Here is a 9192-nt window from a genome sequence, read left to right on the forward strand (position 1 = left end):
GCGTGGCCGCGGGCCCAGGCCCCTTGTCGGCGGGTTGGGGCGCGGGCCGGCGACTGGGGAGACGGGGCGTCGAAGCCCGCTTTCCCGCTATCCGCCTTCCCCGCCCGGACCGGGGCCTCCTTGTGAAACGTGTCCAGGCCCGAGCGCTGCCCGCTAGTTTGCCAATCCCTCGGGAGACGAGGCCAATAAAAGTTGTTTTCCCTCCTTTCTCGGGGTGGGGGCGGGGTGGAGAGCTGGGAAACGGCTGTGCCTGAAGTTGGACCCGCGCCTCGTCTGGCCGGTCCGAGCTGGGTGCTGCCTGAGTGGTAGAACATTTCAGGGTGAGGTGGTCACGTCACCCCGACTACCCACGTTCGGAACGTTAGCCGTTCTCGCCTCGTAGGGAATCGCGCCCTGGTCTCAGACGTCATGGGATGGGTTTGGAAGCTTAAAAGTGCTGTTTGTGATACGGAGTTATTTGCTGTTAAAGTTGGTGCGAAGCTGATGGTTATGGTTTGTGCTTTCTCGCTGTCGTGACTAGAACGGTATTTTGCATCTTAGCAAAAATAGTGTTTTTGTGAAAGTATCTGAATTGGCACAAACTTGTGTGATTTGTAACTTACGTAGAATTTGTACTTTCTTTAGTTTTCTGTTGATGTGTTTTAAAAGGCAAATTCTGTTGATGAAGCATTTGTGTAAATATGACTGAAAATAAAACCGACTTGTTTATTGTGGTATATTGTGCCCTTTTTTGTATTAATGTCGAACAAATTTAGACTAAAAAAATTGGACCAAGAAGGGAACTGTTGAAAGAATCAGAATGTTATTTTCCTGCTTTTGAATTTTGAGCATACTTTTAACACAAATTGTTCCTAAATAAAATTCTAGAAAACCTACAGGTGTTTTGCTGCAACATTTTTTTCTTTCCATTTTCAAAATGTACTTTGAGTAAATTTCTTTTAGTGTCCTACCAGTGGTCATTGTTTCAGTCAGATTACTTCTGAGAAAATTTTTCTGTATTCACTTAGTTTTATTGTCCTGATAAAATTATGTGAAATGTGGAAAACTCGTGTTACTAAAATTGCCTACTTTGAACAGAGTAATATAGTTACTGTCTCATGATTGGCTTTTAAAGAAAGTTTATTTCTTTTATAAGCGAGAAAGGCAAGCACTCGCAACAGGGTCTCATAGAGGACCTTCTCCCAAGCCTTTCCTAGCCATTCCAAATCAGTGACTTGCCAGGAAATTGAACCCCCATGTTCTAGGTGTGGATTGGCTCTTTTAAAGTCTTAAGGAAGCTGTGGTATAGGGGAGGGGGTATCCAGAACTGAAGATACTTTGAACATACCCTAGGTTTGTGATCTTTGAGATCTTTTGAGCCCTACTTCCCTCGTCTCAAAAATGAGGGTAATGGGTCTTTAAAATGGGGGGTAACATGGAGGTTGTATAACGTGTGTGTGAAATAGTGTTCTCATTGCTAAAACAAGATTTATATAATCTTACACAGTTTCAGTCTTTCTCCCTTGATTATGGATATATATAGTTCCATAATCAGTATTGTTACTCCTCAGTGTCCTGATATAATGTATTCCGGGAAACTACATGACTCCTCCCCACTCTTTTTTTTTTCCCCTGGTTTGTTTTTTATCTTTACTGAAGGGGGTATGTTTTCTTTGGAGGCATGACAAATTACTACACATTTAATAATTTTAATACCTATTGTGTCTAATTTTAAAAAATTTGCTATGGAGGGGACTGGCGGGTGGCATGGGGGTTGAGGTCTGGACTCCTACTTAGCGGACCAAGGTTCGAATCCTAGATCTGGTAGCTTTCTCACTTTCCCTAATTTTTTTCCCCTGGTCAAATTTAAAAAAAGGGGCGGGGCGGTAGGTGGTGTGGTGGTTAAGGCAGTTGAACACCCACATGATGATAGCAGTTGAGTCCTGGACCTGGCATCTTGGTTTCTCTCTCTCTCCTCTCTCTCGGGTCTCTTTCTGTTCAACTTCCAAAGAAAAAATAATGATGACAGTGAATAAAACAAAAATAATTCTTAACAAGAAAAATAAAAACAATAAATAGTTCTTTAAAAGTTTTTGCTATAGAGTGCTTATTGCCGGAGACAGAGAACACACCCCAAGTGGGAGGATGGGAATTAGCCATACTACGATCCTTTCCTCTCAGGATTTTGGGCTCACACACACAGGCACCCAGTGTGTTTTTCGAACTGCTGGGTCCAGGCTCCAGCTATGCAGTTGGTTATGTGGGATTCAACCAACCTTAACCACTGTGCCACCAGCTGCCTTTATTTCTACATAGCAGAAGTGTGGGTGTGGTGTAGTTGGACTCTGTTCAGCTTTTTACAAGCTGAAATTAATGTGTCAGCTGTGACTGCGATTCTTACCTATGGCTGCAGTTCATTCTGTGTCTAAGAGTCCTAAAGTCCCTTTTTGCAAACAATTCTGTCAGGCACTGTTCTGTTTCCTGCTATGTATCCAAACCTAGACACTTCATAGGATTGTTGTTTGCTGTTGTCTAGACAAACAAGAACTGCTCTGACTTTCTTTGCCTCTGACCTCTAGATTCCCCATTAAGACTCTTCTTAGGGACCAGCAGATGGCATGGCGGTTGAGGCGCTGGACACTCCCACATGGCCAACCACGGTTCAGGCCCTGGACCTAGTGGCTTGCTTTCCCACTTTCTCTCTGTCTTTCTCTCGGTCTCTCTCTGGTCAAATTGAAATAAATGAATGAATAAATAAAAATTTTAAAGTTTTAAAAAAAAAACCCAAAAAACAAAAGACTCTTCTTAAAAGCTCACCTGAGCCAGGTGTGATGGCCCTCAGCTATAATCTCAGCTGCTTGTTAAGGCAGAGGTAGGAGGATTTTGAGTTTGAGGCCAATTTGAGTAACATGGTGAGATCCTGTCTATTAAAAAATATACAGAAAAACACAACTCACCCAATTAAGGTCAGAACTATTCAGTTTCCTTTTCGGTGAACATAACTGAATAGGGAACTTAATTACATGTGTAAAAATCTCTTTTGCCACATTACATAATCACAGAAGTGATAACTCATATCTACAGGCATTTCCTACAGAGAGGGGATTATATACAAGGGTGTGGGCCACTAGATGTTAAGAATTTCTCCTGCTATGGGAAAAGAAGTAACTTCACATTTACCTGCTTGGAATCTGGACATACAGGGGGAGGATATAGGTAGAACAGTAGCTCAACCTTATCAGTCTGCTGTTAAATTATTTCATGTTTTTATCACAAACTGCCCTTCACTACCCCACCCCCCGTATTTCCTGGTACTTCAGTTCAAGTGCTTTCCTCTGTAAAAACATTTTATTGCATTGAGTGAAAATTAAAAATAAAAAAATTTTAAGTAAAATGGAAGGCAATGAGAGAAAGATTATGCAATTCTCACTATTGTTTTTTACCTGTTGTAGATAAATGATATTGAAATTCAGAGAAAAAATGCCTTCAATACACTTTTAGGTTGATTCATAAACTCCTCCCATCAGACAGTTGCTGAGGTTTGATTAGTCCAGCAGCTTGTGAGGAGGGATTAAAAAAATTTTTTTATAGCCTTGTTTTGGTTTATTGAACAGTATGAATGCCCAATAATTACAGATGTAATCAGAGAGAATTATAAGATGACAGCATAAAACATTTAAAAATTAATCTAACATAATTTTAAAAATAAAAATAAATTTTGTATTGGGTGCATACACTTGCCAGGACAGGAGTGAGGCTGGAGAGAGAGAGCTCAAGAAAGAAAAAAGTATCCTCCTTGGGGGCGATGACTGTTCTGCAATCCCTTCTCTTTTCTTGTCTTGGGATTTTGGGCATGCACACATATGGGCCCAGTGTGTTTATCAAGCCACTGGGTCCAGGACTTGAATGTGTACAGTGAGCCATATGGGATCCAGCTGCCCTAACTACCATACCATGGAATGGCCCCATCTAAAGCAGTGGTAATGAAAATCAATTCATGTATGTTAATACAGTATTTTTAAACCAATATCCATGATGGTTCATCTCATAAAAACTCTGGGTTCAAGAAGAGATAAGTCTGAGGAAATATCAAAATATTTGGGAAAAATATTTCTGTTTCTAGTTATGATCTTCCTTTCCTACGTGGTCAGTAGTAGATCATTTTTCAAAAGATACCTTATGTGTCATAGCTCTAACATTTGCCTAAGAGCAAATGTAGAAGGGCTCAAAATGTGAGGAAATGGTGTGTCATACCCACATACTCTTTTTTTTTTTTTTTTTGAGAGTTTTTTGCTATAGGGCGCGTGCGCTCGCCAGACAGAGAGAGACAGAGAGACATAAAGTGAGAAATCACCCCCCGGGGGGATGGCCACGCCGCAGTCCCTTCTCCCCCTTTCTCCTCCGTTCTCCTCTCGGGATCTTGGGCACGCATGCACATGCGCCCGGCATGAGTTTTAAGCCACCGAGTTCGGGACACAAACCATGGTCGACTACATGGGAGTCCAGTGACATAGCCATTATGCTAACTTCTGGTCCCATACCCACATACTCTTGATAATAGGAGCTTCTCGCACTCTTGATTTGTGGAACTGATCTCCAAGCAAAACTATCTATCAAGAAAGCTTTGCAACTCATTAGTGGAGGCTTTGTTTTCATTGCAAACTGTACCTATATCCCAAGGTATTATAGTTCTCAGATTATTGACTTCATAAGACACTCTAAGCTTTTCTTGTGCCATGGAGGCTACCTCTTGGATCACATAAACCTGAGTGCTTCAGGCCAGCAGTTCCCAACCTTTCTGGCATCAGGGACTGGTTTCATGGAAGACAATTTTTCCGCAAACTGGGGTGGTGGGGCATGGGTGGGATGGTTTCGTGATGATTCAAGTGCATTACATTTATTGTGCACTTTATTGTTATTACACTGTAAAATATAATGAAGTAATTATACAGTTCACCATAATGCAGTACTTGCAGCTTCTCCCCAGCACTAGCATCGTATCTCAGCTCCACCTTAGATCATCAAGCATTAGATTCTCACAAAAAGCACACAATGTAGATCCCTCATGTGCGCAGTTCCCAATAAGGTTCGAGGTCCTATGAGAGTCTAACGCTGCTGCTGATCTGACAGGAGGCACAGCTCAGGTGGTAATTAGAGCAATAGGAAGCAGCTGTAAATACAAATGAAGCTTTGCTCCTGCCTGCTGCTCACCTCCTGTAGCTCACCTCCAGTGTAGTCCATGGCTTGGGGGTTGGGGACATCTGCCTCAGGCTACAAGAGTAACATTACTCTCTTCCTGTATGACTTCAGCTTGGGACAGTGGGGTGTTATACAGTTCTATAGGAACCTGTTCCACATATTTGTCTTGCAAGTTAACAGTGCATCTAAAGATTACACTGGAGGCAGTATCTTCACCAAATATTACTGCAGCAGGATCGTTAGCCAGTGAGTTATCCAAGATGTGTGATACCTGATACAAACTGAAAAGATTCATTATCTGAGTTTGCCTGTACTTTTGGGGCTCCAGTTCAAACTGGAAAGTGAAGTAAGCCACCTTCCACCTCTGGGCCTCCCCAGCCAAGGCATGTTGCAGGAACCCCTGTGCCAGCCCTGTGGTACACAGCCAATGGCCATGCTCCTCTGCTGTGGCTGCACAGAGCTGCAACAGTTGGTGTGCAGTTGCCCCTACAGCTGCCATCCCCACTTTCCTCCCAGGATTGCTGGCAATGTAAGGAGTGAATTTTTATCAAGATTAGTTTTTTGGAAGTATCAGAGTAAAGGTGAAATTATTTTAATTTTCTAGAGAGTATATGAGCTTGCCAGAGAGAGAGAGACAAAAAGAGAAGTGGGAAGGCACCTCGTATGGGGGATGGCTATGCTGCAATCCCTTCTCCACTTCTCCTTTCAGGATTTTGGGCATGTAAGCACATGTGCCCAGTGTTCTTTTGAGGCTGCTGGGTCTGGGACTTGAACCATGTAATTGGCCATGTGGAGTCCCAACTGCTTAGCTACCATGCCATTGGCTAGCCCAGTAAGGAGTTTTTTCCTTTTTCCTTTTTTTTTTAAACAGGCAACCACAATAGGATATTTTATTATATTACCATTATTATTATTATTATTATTATTTATACATTCAATCATTATGCATCATTTGGCTTGCAAAGAGAATTTACCCAACATGAAATACACCTCAGACCAGTCTAGGTGAGAATACTGTACACATTATCACCAACAGGTAATAAACCATTACCACCACAGGGTCTTAGTGCTGTGATCCACCCCAGCCTCAACCAGCCCTAGACCATAGGCACATACATATGCCAGGAGTACTCAGGGAGGTCTCTGAACTTTTCCATGTGGGTCAGCCTTACAGGGTGCCATGTTCTACCACTGCAACACTGTCTGCACCCCCCCCCCCCCCCCCCATTAAACATGAAAATCTCAACCTGCAAGTTCTTGCGTTTCAAAACTTCAGTGTATTAAGTCCAGTCCTCTCCCTCTTATTATTCTTCATGACTTCGGGACAGCAGGGAGCAGTGGGTAGATGATCAGCGCATGCAGGTGAGGTTTGCCATACACCATCAGCACAATTCTGCTAAAAGTGGGGACTAGACATGAAGCATCAGGACTCCTACCCAAAGTTCTCACCAGCAACATAGGTGCCGAATCTCTTTCCAAAATCCTTCATTACAAGGGCCTTCCTTTGAAGTTCTACATCTGTCCTGACTGGTACCTTGAACTCCAACTTGACCACAAACTGGGTCATAAAGAAAAGGCACGATTGAGGTGTGCAAAGACAGCAGCATGAGCATTCTAACAGGAGCAGGAGACGGACAAGGAAATATAACTGAAATGTTAATACCTGCATTTTGAAATGAGGTAAACGTGGAACCCTTCAATTTTATGCCATGTGTCAATACAAAGACTCTTCCATAATCTACAAAGCACACTTAGGGTTTGGGACGAGAAACATGTTGTAACCCATGACCTCTGTCATGTCAGCATGATGGAGGCTGGAGCAAGCAAAGTGCTTTACTGAGTTCTAAATTCTAATTTCCCTCCAGAGAACAAGTCGTGTTTTACCCTTTGGCTTCTTCACGTTGTGAGTCTATTTGGGGGCAAATAATTAGAAAACAGAGAAAGAGAAAGTCAAGGGAAAGAAAAGGCAACAAAAATAGAAATTTCTCATTCAAGTGTGGGCTCACACTTTACCTCCATGATGTTCTTCCCAAAATCCATAGCACCAGTCTAATCATAAGAAAATACATTTATCGAACACAAATGGAAGCACATTTCTATAAAATGCTTAACCAGTACTCCTCAAAACCATCAAGTGCATTAGAAACAAGAGAAGCCTGAGGGACTACTACAGATGAAAAAAGACTAAAGAAATGGACAACTGAATATGAGGAAGGGGACATTAGCAGAAAACTGGTGGAATCCAAATAAAGTCTATAATGTAGTTGTGGTGTGTAATGTTAATTTCCTAGTTTTGACAAATGTATCATGATAATTTTTTTTCTTTTATTTAAAACATTTTTTTCATTTCATTTTCTTCCATTCAATCGCATTAGTATTTGTCTTACAAAATGGATATTTCAACAGGTGAACATTTCCTTTTTTTTTTTTTAAGAGATTTTTGATAGAGGGTGTGTGCATTTGCTAGACAGACAGAAGTGAGAAATCACCTCCGCCCCTCCTGAGGGGTGACCATGCCACAGTCCCTTCTGCATTATCCTTTTGGGACTTAGGGCACACATGCACACATGCCCGGAGTGAATCTCAAGTCGCCAGGTCTGGGATTTGAAATGTGGTTAGCCAATGTGGGAGCCTGCACCTTAACCACTATGCCACCTGCTGGTTCCCAGTCAGGACTTTTTTTTTTTTTTTTTTAGATAAAAAAGCTACAGAATGCATGTGCTTGCCAGAAAGACAGAGAGAGAAACAGAGAGATAGAAAGCGAGAAATCACACCCCCTCCAGGGGGGCGGCCATCCTGCAATCCCTTTTCCTCCGTTTTTCTCTCATGTGCCCGGCCTGAGTTTAAGCCATCGGGTCCGGAACTCATCTGTGGCCGGCTACATGGGAGTTCAGCGACATAGCCATTATGCTAACTGCTGGCCCCCCCAGTCAGGACTTTTTAATGAAGGAGGTAGGAGAAGTTTCATTGGGATATGTGGTTTAAAAGTCTAAGGCAAAATATTTTCTTTTTAAAGAATTATCTGTTCAATTTTACTATTATTTTTAATTTGGTCAGAGAGAGAGAGCAGGAAAATGAGAAAGCAAGCCACCAGATTAGGGACTGGAATCTTGGTTGGCCATGTATGAGTCCAGTACCTCAACTGCCATGCCACCTGCTGGCCCTACTAAGTTTTTTTTTTTTCTGCTAAGTATTTTTGAAAAGATGCATTCGGGACAATTTTAGCTAAGGATATGAAACTTTATTTTTTAATTTTTAAAAAAGAATTATTTTAACTTTATTTGTTTTTTAAAGAATTATTTGTATTTAATTTTATTTATTCATTTATTTTAATTTGACCAGAGAGAGACACAGAGAGAGTGAGAAAACAAGCTGCCAGGTCTGGGGCTCAAACTGTGGTCAGCCATGTGGTAGTGTCCAGCACCTTAACCACCACACCACCTGCCGGTCCCTAGTCTAACATTTTCTATGTGCTAATCACTGTACTGAAATAATATTATAATTAATCTCCTTTATTCTCAAAAATAACCTTGTGAGGGAAGAAGAACGTTATTGACACCTGTTACAAGAATTGCAAAATAACCTTAATCCAGGGCTGCAGCACAGCCAGCCCATGACTTGGTGGTTAAGGTGGCTGGATCTCACACAGCCGACTGTGGTCCTAATGCTAGATCTGATGGCTTTGGAAAACACACCAAGCTTGTGTGCATGCATCCCAAAAATCCCAAGATGAGAATGGAGGGGAGGGGATTGGGACATTCCCATCCCCTGTTGGAGGTGCTTTCTCACTTTCCCTCTCTCCCTCTGTCTCTAGTGAACACACACACCCTATAGCAGAAATTAAAAAGGAAATTATTAGAGAGATATAATTTTTTTCTTTTTTTTTGGAGTGTTTTTTTTGCTACAGGGTGCGTGCGCTTACCAGAAAGACAGAGAGAGAGAGACAGAAAGCAAGAAATCACCCCCCAGGGGGGATGGCCACACCGCAATCCCTTCTCCTCCATTTTCCTCTCA

Source organism: Tupaia chinensis, unplaced genomic scaffold (assembly GCF_000334495.1).
Source record: "Tupaia chinensis unplaced genomic scaffold, TupChi_1.0 Scaffold149831_1, whole genome shotgun sequence".
NCBI classification, from domain to species: Eukaryota; Metazoa; Chordata; class Mammalia; order Scandentia; family Tupaiidae; genus Tupaia; species Tupaia belangeri.